General features: G+C 38.8%; 1 protein-coding gene across 5 annotated transcripts in view; it reads right to left on the minus strand.

Annotated features, from left to right (window-relative positions):
• KLF12 (KLF transcription factor 12) overlaps positions 1–23,834 on the minus strand; it is a 590,647-nt gene that overhangs the window by 523,289 nt on the left and 43,524 nt on the right. For all 5 annotated transcript variants that reach the window (XM_035704614.2, XM_025441138.3, XM_049099279.1 and 2 more), the window contains one exon: positions 22,406–22,484. The gene's annotated coding sequence lies outside the window, so the exon portion shown is untranslated. The remainder of the gene's footprint in view (positions 1–22,405; positions 22,485–23,834) is intronic.

Raw genomic sequence — 23,834 nt, forward strand, 5'->3', positions numbered from 1 at the left:
CCCCACTCCAAGCCTTGCTGCATGTTGCTCTCAGGCCATTTGCCCTAATTAAATGCTGGTCTAATCACGTCTCACCATCCTTTTGCTCGAAAATCTTTTTAAGCCACTTCCCATTACATATAGTATAAAGCCCCTTCCTTTCAGTCGTGCTCTTTCCTTACCTCTTTTCTTTCCCATGCCTCCTCTATAGAATAACATTAAGTGCCTTTCCTCAGACATGGATGGTTCTCTTCATAGCCTGGACTGGTGCTTTTGTTCTTTCTTCCTGTCCATAGTTGTCATGATCCTCTTAATCTCAAGGATGGCTCCAATATCAGCCATCTGTCTCTCTACAGACTGTTGTACCTTTATCATAGCACTAAGCCATATTATGCTTTACATTAGTGTTTGTGCTTTTTTAACACATAAACTGCTGAGAAAAGGGCTGCCTTATTCATTTTTGTATTACTCTCAATTGAGCCATGCTGCCTCTTACAGAGTAGTTGTACGATAATAATAAATATTGTCTATACCCTCTTATATTTTTGTCTCTTTTACATTGTGAAGGATATATGATAACTCATTTTCACTTGGTATATTCATTTTGATTCCCTGATCAAAGTTTTTTCATTTTTAGCCAAAGTGACTCCCTGCTTAGTTTTTTTCCCTTCATCTCCATCTATCACCAAGGCTAACAATAGATAAGAACACCACCGGTTATAGAATCAACTCCCCACAATCCTAGCCCTCTCATTTTACAGTGGAAAATATCAGAAGAAAGAGGATAACCCATGAAAATTTAGTCTATTCTGATAATGAAATAGTTTCACATTTAGGAAAATAACCCCTTTAGAAGTTTCTAGTTTCTTTTTTTTTTTTTTAAGATTTTATTTATTTATTCATGAGAGACACACAGAGAGAGAGAGAGAGAGAAAGAGAGAGAGAGAGAGGCAGAGACACAGGCAGAGGGAGAAGTAGGCCCCATGCAGGGAGCCCAATGTGGGACTTGATTGCAGGACTCCAGGATCACGCCCTGGGCCAAAGGCAGGCACTAAAGGGTGAGCCACCCAGGGATCCCCAGAAGTTTCTAGTTTCTTTGGGAAAAGAAACAAATAAAAATATAGTTCAACCAAATGAGATTTGGATTGATCTATCAGAATAATAGAACATCTAAGCATTTAAAAAATGTGTTCAATTTTTTAGTTTTTCCTCTCTTGTAAAAGGAATCCAGTCAATTTTCATGGACCTTAGACAGAATCAAAGATCAGCCTGTTGAAGTTAATCAGTAACTTGAAATGCCTTTTTTCATGTGTTTGGAAGAAAGAAAAGGAGACAGATTGCTGTGGAAGTATAAGATGTTATTGCTGCAAAAATGCTTGTATCTCTACCAATTTTAAATGTCAGTTTTCTTCTCCCTAAGTTTATTTACCTGTCTACTTGGATGAGATTCATAACTATCCACATCTGAGGAATATTATATTTCTTTTATACATTTTGTTGTAGAGCATTTCATCATACTTTGTGCACTGTATGTTGAAAATTCTGAAACTATATTACATAGCAGAAACAATTCAAGACCTAACTTGAAAAAGAGTCACAAATTGGACCAGAATGAAAATCATATATTTTGGAAAAGCAAACCAGTAAATGCTGGACATGTTATGTTCTAAAATAATGGGTTATTAATAATTTCTTTAATCTTTGAAATAGTATCTGTGTAGTATTTTCAATGAAATATTACATATAGATAAGATTTTAGAATAGCATGAGATTTTAGAGGTCATCTAGACAAATGTATCACTTCATAGATAAGGATATATTAAGCTTAGAAATGTTAAGTCCCCTTTCCAAGGTCACACAGAAATGAGCAGCAAAGCCTAACTGAGAATTTAACTTGTCTGATTCCAACTCTACATCTCTTTTTACTTATACTACAATATCTCTATCATCTGAATTCAAAACTAGAATGTATATTTCAACAGTCTGATTTGACCAAAATAGGAACAATGGCACAGAATATTGGAAATCAAAACCATCCTCCCAAATCCGGACACTTGATAATTAACATCCAAGTCTACTTGTGTTTTAGTTTATTTGTACTCATAGTTAATTTTTTCAATGTAAATATTATATATATTTTTTTGCTTTACTGATTTTCACAGTAAATTGGCCAAACAGAAAAATGAAGAAAACCAAAACTGGGGCTCTGCAATTAATGAATAGCTTTAATACCATTTGAATCTCAATCATCAGATATTAAGAATCCTCAATATGGGAAGCCATTTGAAGTTAAATACTGTAGATCTTTATGTTCTGGGAATTTCATGCTAAAAGTGTAATAATGCAGAGCATCTTAAAAAGTAAAACAAACAAGGGAACAAATAAGACCTTTCAGAGCTGCTAGTTGGGATGGAGGTATGTGTTGAGGAAAAATAAAACTGCCATATTTCTAGCATCTTGATTCTTGGAGCTTATCATCAAAGTTACATTATCCTTGTGTAAAATTGTAAGGGGGATAGCCTTCAGGAAGAAAAGCTTTGAACAAAGGTAAAATATATAATAAGCAACATGTCCCTAAGCAGTCTGAAGAATACGTTCTCAAAGAATGAAATCATAGCCAAAAAAAAAAAAGTCCTTTGAGTCTGGATTTATTATTCATGGTTTTGAATATTCAGGGTTCACAGGTCCAATCTGTGCTTGGCAATAATTCTATGTTTTCTGAGCCCCATGGTGTGCACAGCTGCTTGTAAAAGTAGAGAAGTACTGGTGAAGGTGATGCATGGCAACAGCATTTTTTTTTTTTATTTCTGTCAGACTTGAAAGGGTGAGAATTTGGAAGAGGTAAGAGCCTGTGATGATAGTCTTAATTAAAGAAAATTATTCACTCTTACTAAGACTTAGAAAGTCATCTAAAAACAATAACTTCTTTTGGATTCCCAACTTAAACAGTTAACTGTTACTTTGCAATTTTCTCATAGGTCCCTGAGAGCAGCCTGGGAGCCACTAACAACCAATGGCTGAACCCCAGGGCAGGTACAAGGATGCCACTGGAGGGCTGGGAACCCCCACTGACCCCAATTGAGTTCTGTTTCTTATACAGACTATTTTAGTCTTGTCTCCCTGCTCTTCCTGATGTGTTTCCAAGTCATCGCAACTTTTCATGTTTTGAAAAGAGATGAGTCTCCATGACCCTGAAAAGCATTAGAGAAAGGGAGGGAGAGTTGAGTCCAAGTTCTGTCACTTCTGATTGTGTGAAGAGGGTAGATGAGTATGTTCTTTGATTCCTCTGTGCCATACTTTCCTCATCTTCAGAATGGGATGATAGCATCTATCTCTTAGGTTTTTGTTGTGAAGATTAAATGTGGCAGAAATAGAGTAGGTTCTCAACCAGTAAGAGGTGTAATTGTACATACTCTACCTCCTTCTCACCTACCTGGCAAAAACTCTAGCCAAGAGTGAGGATTCTTTTACTCCAGCTCAGACCTCTTCAATTCCACTGTGTTTATCTTAGTCCCCTGGGCCGAACGGATAGCAGCTGGTTTTGCATTTAAAATGAAGACAGAAGACTCTCTCCCCTACATAACTGGAATCAGTTCTATTCTGAGACAATTCTATCGATCTAATCTCATGGACATTCTGTGTATTTATACCCGTCCGGCCTTTATCCATAGCCCCAAAAGCAAGCCTCTTCAAACCTGGTGCTCTCTTGCTTACTCTTCGTTCTCCTGTGGACCTTCCTCACAATCTTTACAATATGTTCTATGAAAGTTTTATATTATTTTATGTAACTTTCTCTTACTCCCCTTGCCTCCTGCCATAAGTTCCAGACTCAGTTACCAGTCCTCATCTTAATTGAATTTTCATCCCTTTCTACGGACACAACCCTCATCCAAGACACCATCATTATATGAAGTGGTCTATAAACCAGTTGTCTACTTCAACCTCTAAATCCGTATCATGCGTTCTCAGCACAGTGGCCAGATTGACCCTTATAGACCAAAGTCAGATTATGTCACTTTTTTACTCCTTCAGGGCAAGGATCATATCACTTTATCTGTGAATATCTAGTGCTTTTCATTGGAACTTAGCAGACTCTCAAGAAATATTTTGCTGAGTGATTAAAAACTAAAAGAAAAATTAAAGAAATATGCCAATCATTTGCCACATCCTCTCTTAACCCCTTGAATATCTGTAATTTATTTTGTTCATAACTTCACATCATTATATTTGATAAAAAGCCTATCATCTAAGAGGTAGGGTAGATGTGTAAATTGAAACCCAGAGAAGTTAAGGGATTAGCCCAAAATCACAATGACAGTGAGATTGGGAGTTTGGGCTTGAACTCCTCCTTCTTCCTCCAAATACTGTGCTCTTTCTGTTATGCCATATTTCACATACACATTTGGAGATCTCCAGGCTTGTCTACCCGAAAGTGTGGTTTTACAATATATATTATCTTTGGGACTATCTCCTGTGAAGTCCAAAATTTGACATTACAGGAAACTCTAAGACATGGAAGCTCGGCCCAGGAGAATCCTGGCAGACTATTTTCTGCATATCACTATCAGAGTACACATCATTCAATATGGAACCTGGGCAACAGGAATCACTATTATATGCTTATAAATAATCTCAACCAAAATTTTAAATCTGTAAATGAAAGTGGTTTTCTGTCTAGGAATCTGATTTTATTATTATTTTCATTATTAAATTAGGTTTGTATACTCTGGAGAAAAATTGGCAGAAAACATCTAACTTGTTAAAATCTGATATTCAAAAGAAATTTAATTTTTTGTCTGAATTGATAATATAAAATATTGAAGTTAAAATTCAAGAAGCTGTGTTCACTAGATGAATTCATAGTATAACAAGATCTGGGAGTAACATAAACTAATTTTCTCTACCTTGTAAATACTCATCTTCCTTTAGACCAGTGCTAACATTGGAAGAGGTTGTGGAGCAGTATGGGAAGGAGGAGGCAGTCAAAGCTGATTTCATTACATGCTTCCTAGAGAATGGGTTATTAAACAGCAAAAAAACCAACAGTGACAATAGCAAAAATAAAACTCTACTATCCCAAAGTATACAGAAGATTAAGCTGATATTGAAATACATTTCTGGACAGCTTTTCTTTTCCAAATTGATAATTATGGTGAAGTAGACTTTCATGATTCTTTGTAACTGATTCTGTAATGCATCTACTTGGCAGTCTCAATTTTTGCTACTTGATCTTGTCAGTTTATTCCTTCATGCATGTTTGTACTACTGCTTGAACTAGACTGAGAAGAAACTGTCTTGTTCACATTATGTCTTCATATTCATTCAAGCTCCCAGATCCCTAAATAATTCTTCCAATCCAAACGAGGCTTAATAACCATTTTTGAGAAATTTACCTTACATTCTAAGAAGAGTGTGATGTCTAGATTTAATGCTTTCTAACCTCTGCAAACTGGACCCACATAAACAAAAGCATTTTTACACATTGTTTAAAAAAAAGTTTACATATTGTTTAAAATGTGACATAAGGGATCCCTGGGTGGCGCAGCGGTTTGGCGCCTGCCTTTGGCCCAGGGCGCGATCCTGGAGACCTGGGATCAAATCCCATGTCGGGCTCCCGGTGCATGGAGCCTGCTTCTCCCTCTGCCTGTGTCTCTGCCTCTCTCTCTCTGTGTGACTATCATAAGTAAATTTAAAAAATTAAAAAAAATAAAATAAAATAAAATGTGACATAATATAGTCCAGACACAGGAAACCAAGATGGATTCAGTGACCATTTCATCCTCAATTTACTATAAGTATTAACTAAACTCATAAAGGCATATGCATTTCAGAATTTTGATGGCCATACAGGATATTTTTGTCCTGTCAATTAAAGCAAAAATTGACCTTTCATTCTTCATGTTTTGCTATGAGTCAGCAAGATATTAAATTCATGTTACAAAGTGTATGCAGCTATTTGCTATAGGTGCTAAAAAGGAAAACCAGAAAACACTGTTTATATTAAATGAGATAACACATGTAAAGAGTTTATCTCAGTTATTCTAAATAGCAAGTATTAAATAAAGGTTATAATTTCTTTTCTAAATTCCCCTATTTTCACTTAAAAACTTTAGTAGTTATGACTTAGATTTATGACTTGAAATGAGGGAATATCTCAGTTGCCCCAATTACAAAGGACAGTGCAGAGATAAAAGAGGAAATTGGCTGGAAAATAGCTTTTTTTTTTTAAGATTATTTATTTATTTATTCATAGAGACACACAGAGAGAGAGGCAGAGACACAGGCAGAGGGAGAAGCAGGCTCCATGCAGAGAGCCCGACGTGGGACTCAATCCTGGGTCTCCAGGATCACGCCCTGGGCGGCAGGTAGCATTAAACCGCTGTGCCACCGGGGCTGCCCTGGGAAATATCTTTGACTAAAATACACACATCTGTTATAATGGATCTCTCTCTCTCTTGAGATTTTAATATATATATATATTATATATATGTATATATATATACACATATATATACACATATATATATAAAGCATTTGTATATGCAAAAGCATTTTTATATATTATATAAATAAAGCATATATAGTATATACATATAAATCTATATGTATATATATATAGGTAGTACAGAGAAATGTGGTAAGATCCTCATCTATTAATAACATTTCTCTTTATATATACTTTTTTTATAATTACAAAAATCATCCTTTTTGTGGGAATATTTCTCGCCTTTAGAGCAGGTAAGACACATCCATGAAAGTAGAGGGAAAAAAAATCAGATAAACTTATCTTCATTCCCTTAAATATCATTATCTTGACATTTTGTTTTAACTTAAAATTTCCTACTAGCATATATGTAAACATCTTAATAGAGGGTCAGAAGTGAAATTTGGATATTCACATATCCACTTTGATTCTCAGCTATCAAATCTCTAAAGAAGGAATATTAAGCACTCTATTGCCCTCTTCTCAGAATATTCTCAGATAATTAAATTAAAAAATTTTAAATTACAATTTGCATGATTATCATTTAATTTTCCATCAAATATAAAATGTTTGTTAAAGACATTGCATCTTATAGGAAATCTGTACCTGTTCCACAGATTTTATGGAAAGTATATTTATTTAGTCTTGTAGTATAGGCATTTATCTTGAAATGTTTACATGTCTTTGCATTTTCTTTGACATAGATGTATATATATGAAGTGTAACAAAGTAGCGAGGCTGGTTTCTTTATGAATTTTAATTCTTTAATGTACTTATCCAATAACCTCTTGATGTCTAATATGTGCCAGGCATTGGGCAAGATGCTGGTGATACAAAAGGAAAGAAGTGTGACCTCACTCTTTTTTTTTTTTTTTAAATTTTTTTATTTATTTACTTATGATAGTCACAGAGAGAGACAGAGAGAGGCAGAGACACAGGCAGAGGGAGAAGCAGGCTCCATGCATCGGGAGCCTGATATGGGATTCGATCCCGGGTCTCCAGGATCGCGCCCTGGGCCAAAGGCAGGCGCCAAACCGCTGCGCCACCCAGGGATCCCGTGACCTCACTCTTAAGAAGCTCACAGTCTCATTTATTAAAATAATAAAAAAAGAAGCTCACAGTCTAAAGTAGGAGATGCCATGCGCAGAAACATAATTATATTATAGTGAGGTAAGACCATCAGGGCCACGTGTAGAGAGAATTTATGGGCACACAGACATGAAGCCTCCTGATGCACCTGCTGTGAGGTGACAGTGACAAAGCATTCTTTAAGGAGATATTTTTTGGCCTGGGTTGTGTTTCCATCATCAGAATAGAATCTGAGGTGATACAGGCATTCTAATCAATGGAAACAGAATAAACATGCAACGCCAAGGAGGCTTGAAACTGGTAAGCCAACTGCCTTGAAACAATGTCTCATTGTTTTTAATTTACATATGTTGAAGTCAGAAAAACTGGATGTGCTTTCACTAATATGGCTATCTAAAACATCTACTACAGGATGTTTACCAAATGAATCATTATCACAGTTCCTGCTGTGGTTGAATTTTTCGTTTTTAACCTCAAACCCTTGGGGTGAAGAGTGTCACATTTCCATGGGTGATCTCTTCAGTGACTGTTAAAAATTTCATCTTTCACCTGGACCACTGCCCGGAGTCTCCACTTCAGGTTTTGACCCACCACGTTACCAGCAGAGTTATTGTAATGCAGCTTAGCACTTTTATTTCTACAAGACAGATGATCCTGTCATTCCTCTACTTAAAACATTTGAGGACTCCCCATTGGCCTACAAGATTAAGACTTAAGGTGGGAGACAATGTTCTTCATAAGCTGGCCCCAATAATTCTTTCCAATCTTTCCCCAAACTCCTTTCTTTCTACTCCCAACCAGGTCCCCTAAACTCACACCATCACAAATTACTCATTGTTCTCCATATTCCATATCCTTGTTTAACTCTGTCCTTTGAGGATGAAACAACACAGTATGTGGAGATAAAGGTAACTTGCTATGGTTTGGAGCCCCTGTGGGAGAGGAAGAAGATGAGGCATCTGGTCAATTGATGTAGACCAGATGACAGAGAATTGTCAGTGCTATATAAGAAGTCTTGGTTCTCTTTTGCATTCTATTTTGTTTGTTCCAAAGTATTCCAAAGAGGAAAGGAAAATATTTTGCATGCCCCACCCCCATGGATTTTGAGTACAATGCCTCGAGAAGGACCAGCACAAGTAAAAAATTTATTTGAAGTCTCCTTTCATATTTTTGCATTCTACTGTGTATTTGCCTATTATTTTTGTTGTTGCTATTGCTGTTATTTTTAAGATTTTATTTATTTATTTATTTATTTATTTATTTATTTATTTATGTATTTATTTATTTGAGACAGAGAGAGAGAGAGAGGCAGAGACATAGCAGGGGGAGAAGTAGGCTCCCTGTAGGGAGCCTGATGCGGGACTCTATCCCAGTATCCTGGGTTCACAGCCTGAGCCAAAGGCAGATGCTCAACCACTGAGTCACCCAGGTGCCCCTGCCTATTAGTTTTGATACTAAAATAAAAATTTAAACTTCTTGCCATCAAATAAAATTGAATTTCCAAGAAGATATTCTGCTGGGGTTTTCAATTCTCGTGGCATGTTGCCAGGACTCCCAGGGAATGTGTATTCCAGATTGAAAAGCACACCTGGGGGTGACTAACCATTGCTGAATTTGAGGAAGGCGGTGGCAACAACAAATTTGCAGTTAACTGTTCTAAACTTAGAAAAGGAATAAGATGAGTACAAAAACAGAAGATTTTCAATTTTGCACATGGAAGTTTGAATGGAATTGGGGACATATAAGTGGAGATACTCAGCAGAAAGCTGGATATTAGGTTTGAAGACCGGGGGATAAGTTTGCCTGCCTCTCTCTCCCTCCCACCCCGACCCTCCATCTCTATTACCTATCCGTTTATATTCGGAAATCATAAGTCTGTAAGTGGAAATTAAAGCAATGGGAATAGATGAAATTGCCTTGGGAAGAAATAAGGAGTTAGAAGAAGAAAGTGTTGCAATGAAGAGAGAGAGAGAGAAAAAAAAGGAGGTCCTTAAAGAAGAGGTAGTGAGGGAAAAGGAAGCAAGACCTATGAAGGAATGTTAACATTGTATACTAACTGAGAGACCTCCTGATATATTTTCTCACTTGATAAATTAAGAAGTCAAGGCTTAAAAATAGCAAATGACTGCCCTAAGAACCTTGTCTTATTTTCTCATTCTTGACTGAATGGCCAAGCATTCAGAATGTGGCTGAATGCTTGCCACATTTTAATGATCTTGTCTTATCAATAAAACTTGTGATGTTTTATTAATCTTGCGTCTACCATGGCATATAGCAAAGTGTTTCACAAAGAGCAGTCACTTAATATAGTTTTTAAAGAAATGAATTACAAATGATCTTTTGGAAATAGGAGTTGGCAACATTCAGCAAATCAAATTAAAATATGAGACTAATGAGGAATTTTTAAAAAAATCATAGCAACTGTATATTAAAGTATTAATGGAAAAGTAAACCAACTACCTCAGCTCCATTGCAAAGGGAATTTTCAGTAACTTTCCCCTGGACACTTCTTCTACATAGAAGGGTTATTTTTGGTACTCGTTCACTTCCCTTTGGAATTTCTTTCCTTGCTCTTAAGAGTTCTCATTCTCAAATCCTGTTCCGTGTCAGTGTCCCAGTCCTCCTGCTGCCATACCACATCCAGCCCGCCTTCTCCAAAACCCACACTTGAACATCAGCCCTAGAACCCCAGTCACAGATATCAAAAGAAATAGTCAACATTTTCAGATCTGCCTCTGTTAAAAGTGGATACATCCTGCTTTAAACGGATGACAACTGTGTACTTTTCAAGGAGGGCCACCTGGTGCTAGGGTTTGGTCGCATTCCACTTGGGAGTTCCAGGATGGAGTAGAAATAGCACATTCTTGTACTCAGAGTGTCAGAAGGTGGGTGGTTCCCCTGGAGGAGAGCCCATTTTCTACACTACTTTTTTGTCCTCTGGAAAAGAGGAGTTGAAACATTTAGAATGCAGCCCAGGCTGATTCTTTAGGCGTAAAAAGTAATGGGCTTGATTCTTTGCTATCATTCTCTAAGTAATGATTAGGTTGATAAGGCAGTCTTTGCCTTTTTGAAATATAGGGGAACCACTCTCTCGGCTTCTGAGAAAATTGAAAGTGGCTGCTTGCCAGAGATTTGTACAGCTTACTGGCTTGGTGGGTGGAAAAAATAGCACAGACCAGTGCGAGGGAAACATCAACTTGTTCCCCTTCCAACATGTGCCCGCGATGCATCCCCAGAAATGCTGGACAGATGGTGAAGATCACCTTGGTGGCATTTGTATCAGAACTCGGAGTCTGTGTGCAGGAAGCCTCCAATGAGAGGGGGGCTCCGCAGAGTTGTGCACATCTACATCTAGATGTCAGAGCGTCATTGCTGAGATTTGCATCTCTGTGTGGCAAGTATGAGAAAGCACATCTGACATGATGCTAACGATGGTGGTTCACAGTGTTAAAAAGATGAGGGAAGGTCAGAGGAGTTAATTACTTATGGTAAAAAATCTAAATGCTCCGAGGAATTAACTGGTATTCTGTAATTAATTTAAAAAAAAGACTCTTTCAGATGAAAAATATGATCTTAATATAGCCATCAGTAGTTTGAATTCCGTCTATACTTACTGCATTCTGTGAATATTATCTTATTGTACTAATAATGAGTTTGGAGGCAGTAAGCTACATTCTTTTGACCAGATTTCAAAGAACCTAAATTGAGAGTGCAGAAAAGACAAAGCAAAGAAAACAATATCTTTGATATCTTGCTTATTATACCGTGGTAAAATGGATATCACAAATGCTCTTGATGATGAAGGCAGTTTAGATTGTTTAGAATTGACGAGACGGTATAATACAGTTTCCTTGTGGTTGCAGATTTTACAGATTTTCTGGCGCACAGGGATGACGTGGATTAAACAGCAGCATTTTGCTGTAATGATAACTCTTTGAAAAAAATATCAGAGACACAGGGGAAATCTGGGGGGATCTTTGCTACCATTAGTTGAATTTTCCTCCATAATCAATTTTCTGGCACGTATCAAGACGTATAGCCCTGTACTTAGGCAGAGAAGGGAGAAAAAATTCTGTAAGCATCCACCTGCTTTTTCTTATCTCCCAAAATAGAATTTAGGTGGTACTTTCCTCCTATTTATTCTGGAATTCCCCATGGATGTCTTGTGGAAACTGCAAAAAGGGATTCCCCAAGAATTTGTAAATATGTCATATTCACTGAACTCTGAGAATTTACTTGTGAAATCACTGAATAAAAAACCAGAGTTATGTCAAATTCTCTTAAACTATGGAATATAACAGTACCCAGATTGACTGAATTGATGTTATCGAAGAAAGGTATTTTCATTACTATGGGAGAAGGATGCCAAGGACCAATATTGATAAGTGTTCATCCAAGGACTGTGCCAAGGAGGGGAGCTCGGGGCCAACCAAGGATCAGGCTTCCAGTCCCATTGGCAAAGCTATTATTAGTATTGTGGCACTGGATGACCTAGGGGACCGTAGACTAATGCCATTATATACTCAATTAAGATAACTTCTCCTCTGTTACAAGCTCACCAGTCAAACTTATCCTTATGATTTGGCTTCCTGTACAGGGGAGGAAGAGGGCTTATACCAATTCCAATATTGGAGACTTTGTAATAGGCCTGTTTGTAGTTCAGTTCTGGTTTTATATATCGGTTTGCCAGTTTGGTTACTGTGACTTTACACTGAAAGCTTGTATTGGCTCTTAGTGGCCCGAAAACATGAGGTTTTTGAGCCTGAGAGGTTGAAGGTGAAAATGCTGTGGCTGTGAGGATCTTTGGAGTCAGCCAGCCAGTCTTCCTCTCATGACATCTGTATGCAACCCTATTGGTCAGCAGACAGACTGTTCATACTTCTTTAAGAGCCATGTGAGTTTCTCTTTTTGTTAATTCAGGTGGGGACATTGTTTCTGAAAGTAAATTTCACATGTTCCTGGGAAGAGCAAAGAGAGCTTAAGGAAAGTAGGAGAAATAGCTTTCCTCAATTAATACAATTTCAACCAGTGATCCCCAATCTATGGATGAGTAGGCTTCATCTTGGGAAGCACTTGGGAACTTACTCCATTCTGTTTTGTGTTCTAGCCAGCCCTTTGTTGCGTGTTGCAACAATCATAAAAGTGCCCACCATTAAGGGTGGCCTAAAGTTTATGTCTCATCAGGGACCAGTCCTCTTGCCTGTGTGCTTCTCTCCAGCCTTGAGCAGCTGGGAGGGAGCAGACACAGAAGAAATGCAGCATTGGGTTTAATCAGGGTTGGACTTTTACCAAGTGAGCATGCAAAGGGAGCCAACCAGAAAGGACCTGGAGGTGCATGCCAGTGAGTGTTTATGATGATTGACTGTGGATTTTAAGCTGGGGAAGGAGGGAAAACAAGAGTGGCATCAATGAACTGTCAGTTTCAAGGAGGCTGAAGGATTGCTGGTGTAGGGGCACCAGAGGATGAAGTAGGAAGATGGGAAATGATGGTGGGAAAATGGGTTTGAGAAAATCTAAACATGTGTTCAAGACAAAATCACTCTCTGACACTTGGTATGTGATTATGCAAGTTATTTAGTCTCTCTCTGTCCCTATTTTAAATTTTTTATTTCTAAAGTGGGAATAACAATAATACATATTTTATTGAGGAAGCTACAAAGATTGAGTGATAGGATGGATGTAAATAACCTAGCACGGCAAATAGCAAATATTTGATAATTAAGTAAACGTCCATTCTTATGTTTCTACTATACAGTAAGTGCTTTGAAAGCAGAAGCATCTCCTCTCTGCCCCATGTCTCTCTCTCTGTCTTGCTTTCTCTTTCTCTTTCTCTCTCTCTCTCTCTCACACACACACACACACACTCTCTCTCTCTCTCTCTCCCTCTTTGATAAATGCATGTGGAAAAGAGGAGTAGAGCCAGGCCCCAATGGAAATAATAGGTGTGTCTGGATCACAAGGCTTCTCAGGGATGTCCCCAAACAGCTTGGGCTGGGGGGTGGGAGAGTTTGGATGGGGCTTGGGGTGAGTGGAGGTGGGGTGGGGTAGGGGAGGACTTGAACTCTCAGGTTGGGAGACTTCCAACTCTCACAGGTGAGAGTTGGAAAAACAACAGGCTTCTTACTCATTAAATTTGGTTTCCATCAACCATAATTGTATTTGAGGTAAACATGTGGAACCTGAAAGTTCTGATGAGTAGGCTTTATAGTTTTTTGTTTTTTATATATAAATACATAGGAAATACTTTTAAAAAAATGTTGTCTGCTAGTCTTTTGAGGGGTTCTTAACTGGAAAATGCTTGATGATTTCCTTAGAGAATTTTTCTGTATGTGAATATCATAAGGATGAGTTTCTTCAGTCATTCCCTGATTAAGTAGATGGAGTCAGTAGACAATTTCTGGAAGTTAACTGTGCTTAATTGTACCATGGAGAGGCTCCCTGAGGCTGGCGGAGGGTTGAAGTGTGGTTGTGCTGCCCTATGCTGTCATTTCAAGTGCTCTCTTTGGTAATCAGGTCACTCAGTGGTCTCTAAGCTCTATAACTGCAATAAGCCTTGCCAGAGACACTTGATCGGGGGCTCAGAAATGTGACACATTTGACACCTATTAAAGGCATAGGGTGAAGGTTCTGAGGTATGTTTGGAGAGAAGGGTGAGGGTCATTATGATGAGCCTAAGCAAAAGATAGTTAGGACCCAGTGAATATGAATCCAATAAATAGATGGATGCATCAAACTTCCAGATATAAAATAAACAAGTCCCAGGGATGTAATGTATAGCATAGTGACTGCAGTTAAGAATATTGTAACGTATATTTGAAAATTGCTACGACGCTAATCTTCTAAGTTCTCAACACAAAAAGAGAAAAAAATCGTAACCATGTATAGTGATAGAAGTTAATGAGACATGATCATTTCACAATATATACAAACATTGAAACATTAAATTGTACACCTGAAATGAATACAGTGTTATATGTCAATTCTATCTCAATTAAAAAAATATATCAATGGATGCATATATGGTAGAAGTCATGTGCTGAGAGAGAATGTCTGACTAATTCAGGGTGCAATTAGCCTGTCAGGGAATGAGGGAGATGCAGTTCTACACACACACACACACACACACACACACACACACACACACACAACTCTGTGCTTAGAAGAAGGAGTAGATCTGTTTTCTTTGTGCTTTAAGTAGTAAGAAATTTTGATGACAGATATGTCAAATTATTTCAGAGAGATCTTGAAATCGTGCCCAGAGATGTCTGTGAGGTCATGAGCAGAAGGGATGCAGACAAGAATCAGCAAGTGAAAGGAAGAAGGGGTGAAAAAAAGGTACCCTGTAAGATTTAGGGGGGAGAGAGACCCGGAAGGAGAGGGGTATGGGACACTGAGAAGGGTAGGACCATAAGACATGCCAAAGGAAGTGCTGAAGGATGTGTTAGGGAAGGGGTGGGGCAAGAACAGCTTCTTTGCTAGGGAGCTCACCTCCTTTTCTGGGAACAAGAACTGTGGGCATTGGGTTCTAAGCTCTGCCAGGCACTCATTATGTCTGACATGCCAGTGACTGATGGTCTTATTCCATCAAACATTAAAAAAAAAAAAAAAATCAAGACTGCAGTAAAAACGAACCCAGCATTGTGTAGTTAATTTTTTTCCCTTCTAACCATTGTGTGCATTAGTCACCACACTGAAAAAACAGTGAGAAGATAGAAGTGCCAAAAGTGGTAAAGAAAACATGTCAACATTCAAAGAATAATTAATGAAAAGTGTTGCTGTTTCAACATCACAGAGGAAAGTCAATCTCAGTCTCACCCAGTTCTTCTAAAAAAATACCCAGGAACTCCATCCCCTGGAAACAGCCACACCTTGCTTTCTGATCTGAGCCCATCCTTGGTGCAAGTTTAACGAAAGTGTCCTCACCATGGACCTGAGCCTGGTGCCTGATGTGTCTGGATCAATTACCCAGGTAGCTAAGTGCTCACTAAAGTGAGGCCTTCCTTGCAATCTTCATCCTTGATGGTCTAATTTTTGCTTTTTGTAGTGTGAGTTTTTACTGTTCAGATCCTCACTGTGACTGAGCTTCTGGCTGAAAATGCAGTGTGCTTACCTAAGTTTCCAATGCACTGCTTCCCTCTTCCTGCTTCCTCCAATGGATTCAAATTCTTCCATCTTTCCCCATCTTCCCACTCTCCCCTGCCAGGTTGGAAAGGCCTCACTCTTGAGTTGGCTGGCTGGTGTTCAAAGTCATGTTCCTAATCCCCATACCTTGAGGAAGATACTCTCAAGAGAAAACAAGCACTGCAAGCTTGATCTGAAGGGTCAGTCAGTCAGGGCTGGCCCTGCCAGTGAGGGTTAGTTAGGGAACCTGAAATGTAATATTCCTCCTGGCACAGAAGGTTCTGTTGACCTCCAGGTTCAATGACTTAAGACGACTATGGACAGTTTCCAGACCCCACTTGCAAGTGGGCAGGGGCAAAGCTTCTAATTCTGCTAGGCTGAGTCAGTCAGTGGTGCCCAGATGGGTGTGGCTGAGGACACAGATAGCAGGTAGTCCTTAGGGGAGGTGGGGATGGGGCTGGGATAGGCTAGAACTGACAACTGTTGTTCAGGGTCATTTAGTAGGCACCCCACCCCCCCAAGGACTGTGCCAACCATACCACTTTGTGCCCTGTTTCGTGTGCATTCATTTCCCCTTTGTTAATCCTTTAGTTGCTAGAAATCATATTGAAAAATAGAATTACAGATGTGATTTTTCCAGAGGCTTATAATTATTAACCCAAACCTTCTTTACTCTTGAATGATTCTTGTTGCTAGGCTCCCCTTCCAAAGGATTCCTTAGATGGGGCTGCCAGCGGAGTCAGTGGACTTCACCTGTCCTTAGATATGAGAACTTGAGCTGTTGCTCACTTCTGCAGGGCCTATCACAGAAACATTGTCAATCCTTCAGCCCAAGCTGTTTTATTTTTATTTATTTGTTTGTTTAGTTATTTATTTATTTGAGAGAGAGAGCATGCACACATGTGTGCGTGCAAAGAGAAGGAGGGGCAGAGGGAGAGAGAATCTCAAGCAGACTCTGTGATAGGCATGAAGCCAAGGGTGGGAGGGCTTGATCTCAAGACCCTGAGATCACTACCTGAGCAGAAACCAAGAGTTGGATGCCCAAATGACTGCGCCACCTAGGTACCCCAGTAAATTCTTTCTTTTAAACCATCTTAATGAAATCAGGAATATTTAACTATAACTACCAGCTCTATTCCCTTTTTTTCTTCCCACTTTCCCTTCCCTCTGCTTTCCTCCTTTTCTTCCTTCCCTTCTTCCCCTTCTTCCTTAATTTCTGACTCTGAAATAAGTAAGTTCGAAGTTTGAGTCATCTCCTTGTTAGGACAGATTATTTTAGCATAGGATTAGAAATCCCTAGTCCAGATTATTTCTATTCATAATTTATTCTTGTAATACTCTTGGAATCTCTATCTATCTACCACCTTTCTACCTATCCACTCACCTATCATCTATCCATCCATCTATGTATCTATTATCTATCTGTCATCACCTCTCTATCTAAAGAAATACTGTTTTTAGAATGTGATGAGAAATGAAAGTTTGTGATTAGCTCTCTTTTCTAAATAACATTAATCTAAAGCAACATTTAAAAAATGGACTCTTACATTACTTGCATGGAGTCAGCTGAATTACTTGTTAAAAGTACAGGAATCTCTATGAAGGCTGAGAATCAGGATTACTGACAAGACTGCTCCTCCTATCTCCATCATTTTAAAGCACGTTATATTTCATGAACTCTGCATATGGAGACTTTGTGAATCACAATGCATCACAGAATATAAAGGACTATTTTGAAGTGGTAGCTAAATGGTGGTATGGTATAAACATACATCTGGGAGCCACCTCAAATCCTTTGTAGAAATTAAAATTATGAATAAATAAAAATGGAAGGGTATATAAATAAATGAATATGCAAAAAATATCTTTAAGTAGCTACATGTTTGGGGTTTTTTTCCTGTTAATTCCTACCTTGAATGGTTTATCCTATCCATTCTTCAAAGAGATTAAATCTCTTTCCCATTAAAACTTGACAGCTTGTTAGAGCCCATGGAGCTATCGGTCTTCTAGAATAATAATGCTTTTTTAAATTCACCAGTATTTCTCAATGTTCCATAAAACACCAGTTCTTGAACTATCTCTACCATTATTAAAAAACAGTAACATGTTTGTGAAAGTTCAGCATACATGAATTAGGGAAATACTATAAATTATATATTTGCTATTTAAGCTATATACTGCTTGTTAGCTTATTGCAGATTCTGGAAGTCTTGCAGTAATAATTTTTTTTTTCCTTTTTAAAATCAAGGTTTCTAAAACTTACCTGACCAAAGAGCCTTTTTCAGAAGTATAACATTTACCAACAACTTTCTCTCTCTCTCAAATCTGATCTATACTTTCTGTTTGCTCATTATTGTCAAGCCTTGAACTATCTTTTATATTTATTGTTTAACCCTCTTCTATACATTTGTAACAAAATGATCTCTACTCAGTATATGTATATGACACCTAGGATTGTATGTTTAGGGTATTTTACTGAGTAAATGATCCTGTTCACGTCTGTTAGTAGGACCATTGCTAAGTGTGAGCAAAGTCTTTTTGGAAGACAGTGGACTTTCCAGAGGCAGGTCTTGTGACAGAAAATGAAAATTAAGATAGCAGGGTCTTGCTATCTTTTATGGCTTTTGAATAATTATTATTATAATGATAGTAATATTAATTACCATTTATTGTGCACTTATACTCTGCAGTGTGCCAAGTGCTTGTTATTTGATTCTGAAAACAACCCAGTGAGGAAGGCATTATTATTTTTTTCAAAACGTTATTTTCCAAAGGATAATAGATATCTCCTGGTTTACATCTATACAGACATGTGACAAAACTGGGATTTGAACTCGTATCTATCTGACATCAAGTCCACAGTTATGATCATTCTATTGTTGGCTGAATGTGGACGTCTTTGAGCATGCTTCCATGCTGGCAAATTTTAAAGTTGGTCTCTTGCAGATGGAGTGACAGGAGAGCTCAGCAGTAAGGCAACTCCCCAAGATAAATATATATACATCCTAAGCCATATGATCATGTGCCATGATTGGTGTGTGCACATGAGTGTATATGTGAGTGTGTATTTATTTCTCTTTTGTTATCCCTTGGTTGCTAATAAACCACATTTGAATATTTAGGATTTACTTCATTTATGCTCTGAGTAATTAAAGAAAAGATAAGATGGCTATAATTGGGGAGCTCAATGGGAAATAGTGTCTCCCCTCAGAATGGTAGGCACTGTGCTTGTCAGACAGAGGATGCCAAGGGAAGAAGGTCAGGAGAAAAGACTGGTGCCTGCAAGAGTTGCCTGCTTTCACTTCTATCAAGATGTATTTTCTACTGTCTAGAACTTATATTTGGAAATAATCATTTCTTCACACTTCTTCTTTGAGAAATATTTAGTAAATTACTAGGAGGAAGTAATCATTTTTATTATCCTTTAAGGACCCATAATGCTTAGCATGGTAACTGGTCCCAGGTAGGTGCTCAATAAATACTGGTTAATAAGAGAACAAACCCTTTCTCCAACTTGGTAAGGGATGGTCTTTGGGAACAAAGAAAAAAAAAAAAAACACACAAAAAAAACCCTCTTTACTCAGCACACTGAATGTGCCAGAATGTAATTTTGAGATTGATAATGAGATATCACATCATTGTTTTTGAAGTATGCTCATTTGCTTAGGGTATACAGACTAGTTGAGTTTTTTGTTGCTTATCAATTATATGGCATTTAGCCTTTTATGTTGTATCATTTAGCAGCAGGCTACTAATCAGAATTTCATTTAGCTTTCAATTGCATGATGTAGTGAGACCCAAAATGGATATAATTTCAGGAAGGTGTTTTACCAAATTATTTTTGACCTGAAAAGGATATCCACAAAGCAGTTATCTGTAGCTTCTATTATATTGAATGGGTTCGACTTAATTAAAATTGTGTCTCTAGTCTAGAAATTATTTTCTAAGAAATGCTTTCTTGCTAAATAAGCCTGGTATATACACAGGAAAACTAACTTTATCCAGTGACTGCTACTGCATATTGAGGAGAAAAATGTATTTCCATAAATTTCAAATAACACTTTTGTTAGGTTTTCTTAGGTTCTACTCTAATGCCATCATCTATTGAGATGACACCTAGTTCTCTTAAAGAAGTTAGAAATGAACGGTTTCAAGTTTAAGTTGTAATTTGTTCAAGTCTCTGGCTAACGCTGGGATCAGCATGGACCAGTGAGTAGAAACAAGAAGAAAAACGAATGAAAACCCCCCCAGCACGTGACCTGAATAAAGATACCCGAACTCCAGTTCCAGTCCTGTCCCTCCTTGCTTTGGGGCCTGGGGCCTGTGCATTACAAATCAAGAGGCTGGAAGTTGCCCTTCTCACCTTTGTTGTGAAGATGAGCAGTTGAGTACCAGTATGGATCTGGGTGGGATTGTAGTAAAGGTTAGTGTTGTAAATCAACTGTAATGAAATCCTTAGCTGGGGATGATCAACCCAGTGAGTAAATTACTGTGGGTGAGATCACGAGGCTTTCAGCCTACTGTGAATGGGTAAGATTGAGCTAAGACTTCTCATTGGTGATGACGGTGGGGTGGGCTTATCAGCAGTGAGATTTCCTTTTATTTTGTAGAAGATTCTGAATTGGGTTTCTCTCTAAGATTTTTGTGAACTATTGCCATGTCATCTGGAAATGGCCTACGATTTATAGGGAGACTCACTGTCATTCACCAGTCTCATTTTTAAAAAATGATTTATTTATTTATTTATTTGAGAGTGTGAGAAAGAGAGTGTGCACAAGGGGGCAGAGGGAGAGGGAGAGAGGCAGACTCCCCACTGAGCACAGAGCCTAACATGGGGCTTGATCTCCTGACTCTGAGACTATGACCTGAGCTGAAATCAAGGGACGGACGCTTAACTGATGGAGCCACCAGGACCCTCACCGGTATCAATTTTAATCACACTTTAACTCTTATATTACACATGAAAAGGCAGAGTAAGAATTAAAAATTTTCTAAGTATCACTGGGGACATTTTTTTTTAATTCTTTAAAAAAATTTTTTTTTAATTTATTTATGATAGTCATACAGAGAGAGAGAGAGAGAGAGGCAGAGACACAGGCAGAGGGAGAAGCAGGCTCCATGGACCGGAAGCCCGACGTGGGATTCGATCCCGGGTCTCCAGGATCGCGCCCTGGGCCAAAGGCAGGCGCCAAACCGCTGAGCCACCCAGGGATCCCTGGGGACATATTTTTATATATTAATTGATGATTAACCTTCCCTTTTTTGGTTGTCACAGTTGTGACACTCTCTTTAGTCAAGCAGCAAATCCATGAGGCATCAAAGAACAGAGAGAAAAAAGAGGGAGATATTTGGCTCTTGGGAATCTTCAGAAGTCAAGGTCAAAATATATGGCAATGTTTGGAAGGACCTTTGATCAGTCAGGGCTAGTTTTCCCAATAGTGATGTCTAGACTGTGGGAAGTATATGGGCAGTGGGAAGTATGAGCCTTAGAGGCTGGTTTGTTCCCTGGAAACCTTGCTGCCTGTACTCTTTGGCCTGAGGCCCAGGACCTGGACAAGGCTGGAAACCTGAGACATAGAGCTACCTTTCCTGAGTAGGGCTTGAGAGAGCAGCAGGGCTCGGGAACAGAGGAAATGTCCTGAGTGGTATTCTGGCATGTGGACCTGTACGTCAGCTTGCCAGGGTCCCCACACTCCTCAGCGTGACAGGAGGAGAAACAGCATTTTCCCATGCTACCAGGAGGAATGCAACCACGGCACAGAAACCTGGCAGTCCACAAGTAGCTTGAGGGAGGGTCAGCATGTGGCAGATGCAGCAAAAAAATGTGTGGACTGATAACCAAGATCCAAAGCCCACTCACCCCCCTGAACCCCCATTGAGAACTTAGTACTTTAACAGAGTCCCCCAGAAAGTTAGATGCAACCTGACAGAAGGTCATAATTAGATGGAAATCAAGTTTTGGCACCTGGGAGCCTGGGAGCTTGCTGTGGAAAATGATTTGGGTTATTTCAGTTATAGATAATACAAATGATGTACTTATATGTTTGATGTTATGGACCCAAATTAGTTTCCATAGAACAACTGCATTAATATCCTCCAAACTCCAGTGCAACACTGGATGCCTCTGTTGCCTCTTTCCAGATGTGTTCAGCTGGACCTATCTTTCCCTGTTTGACTTTCATTTCTGAATTCTGGTGAGTGATGTTTTGATAGGTAATTAACAGCTATTCTCTGCAGTAGTTGAACAGTCTGGTTTGTATTAAATGACTAAGGTCACTTAGATACATACCTTATCATTACCTGAGGGGACTGAACTGCTTCTCTTACACATTAACTTCTATTATCTTCCCATTCAGAAAAAAGAAAAACTACACGTGTAAGAGAACATTTTTAGAATTTTATGAATCATGATTTTTGCCACTAAAAACTAACGTTTGGTTAGCATTGAGAGCAACTGCCCTCAAAACAGTTTGTCTCAAAAAAAAACAAAAACAAAAACAAAACAACAACAAACAGTTGGTCTCAGTCCTCTACCATGGATATGATAAGACAATAGTTTCCTATGACTTTTTAAGGGTTTTTTTTTTTTCCTCTTCCTGCTGGCAGACAGCGGTGGGGTAGGACATACTAGACAGAGAGACAGAGAATCCAGATCTTATTTGCACGTCTCCACTTACCAACTGGGTGACTGTGCTAACGTCATTTCTCTTTCTTGTGCCCCAGTTGCCTTACCTGTGAAATGAGTGTTTCTTGATTGTCTTTCGAGTCCTTGTTAACGCAGAGATGTCTTGGCTTCATGGGTACTCATTCTCTGTGAGGTGGAAACCAAGACAACCCAAGATCAGTAACAGGCACACAACTATGCAAATACACTGTTATATTTTTGTAGATTTTTGTAAATTAGATCGTGTCTCTTTGTCACTGTCAGTATTGGTGATCCACGACTCACATTCAGTGGATGAAAAACACAGTTTGGATATATCGTTGCTACTAGGAGAAATAGAAAATGGGGATGGGCATCTGATTTCTAGGGTGGATATACACTATGGAATTCTCTATCATCATCTCCAAATACTCCTTATCCTTCTTCAATTTCACCAGTAACCAACTGCTCAGTTTGGGTTCCCCCAGAAGCAGATTGTGAGACAGGCAACTTATATTTGGAGGTGATCCCAGGATGGCTTGTACAAGAGTGAGGCAGTAACACAGAGAAGAGAAGAAAGCTAAGAGAAGTACTTGGTGACCCATCCTGCCAGGGACCTCTAGAAGACTGAGTAGGACATGCCCCATAGCTGTCTCCCTCTGCTGGGGTGGGAGAACTGGGGTATTCACACACTGAATTTCTCTCCTTTCCTGGTGAAAGGTATTAATTCCCCCAAATGTCAGGCCTGTGCCCTGGATAGGCCAGGCATGCTCCTGTGGCCAGGGAAGGCCCTAGGGCAGAGAGCCGCAGATGCTTGTGGTAGGTAGCAGGTGGTGTGTATGGAAACAGGATTGGGGATGCCAAAGGGTTTTGGGCAGGCCACCAACAGCATCTGCCACACTAGCCTAATCCAGGCAATAATACTCACATTGCTCCAAGGATTCTCCTTCTAGCTTCTAATTTCACTTATTCTCATTTTATACTTATCATCTAGAACATACTTCCTTGGATATTAAAGCTTCTTTAATACCTTCCTCATCTCTGTGTGACTTCATTTTGTGTTACTCACTGGCATCCCCTTTGCCATCCATCCCACCCACCCTTACAGTTTTGCCTTCCATTCTTTGCTAAGCTGTTCCTTCCACTTGGAATGGGCTCTTCAGTCATTTCCAATCCCTTCATGTCCTTCTTAGCACACAGAATGTCTTATAGAGAACACAGCTAGTGCCTTAAATATTGTTTTTCTAGATCAAATTACATATCCTCTCAGGGATTATCTCTTTCCAAAGGTCTTTCCTACACTACTTTAAGTATTCCTTTACTCAATACCCAACAGTCCTTGTTTTCTACACCTTTCTTTTTGCCTACCCAACATTATTAATCTTTTTAGTGTAAACATAATTAAGTCAAGGAAGCCTTTTCTGAGCCCTGGGATATCTGAGCCCCATTCAATGCTTGGTCTTGGTTGTGCTCATACTTATAATTTCTGTTCATTTTCTTTTTTAAAGAACTTTGTTA

The sequence above is a fragment of the Canis lupus genome, chromosome 22 (assembly GCF_003254725.2).
Source record: "Canis lupus dingo isolate Sandy chromosome 22, ASM325472v2, whole genome shotgun sequence".
Lineage (NCBI taxonomy): Eukaryota > Metazoa > Chordata > Mammalia > Carnivora > Canidae > Canis > Canis lupus.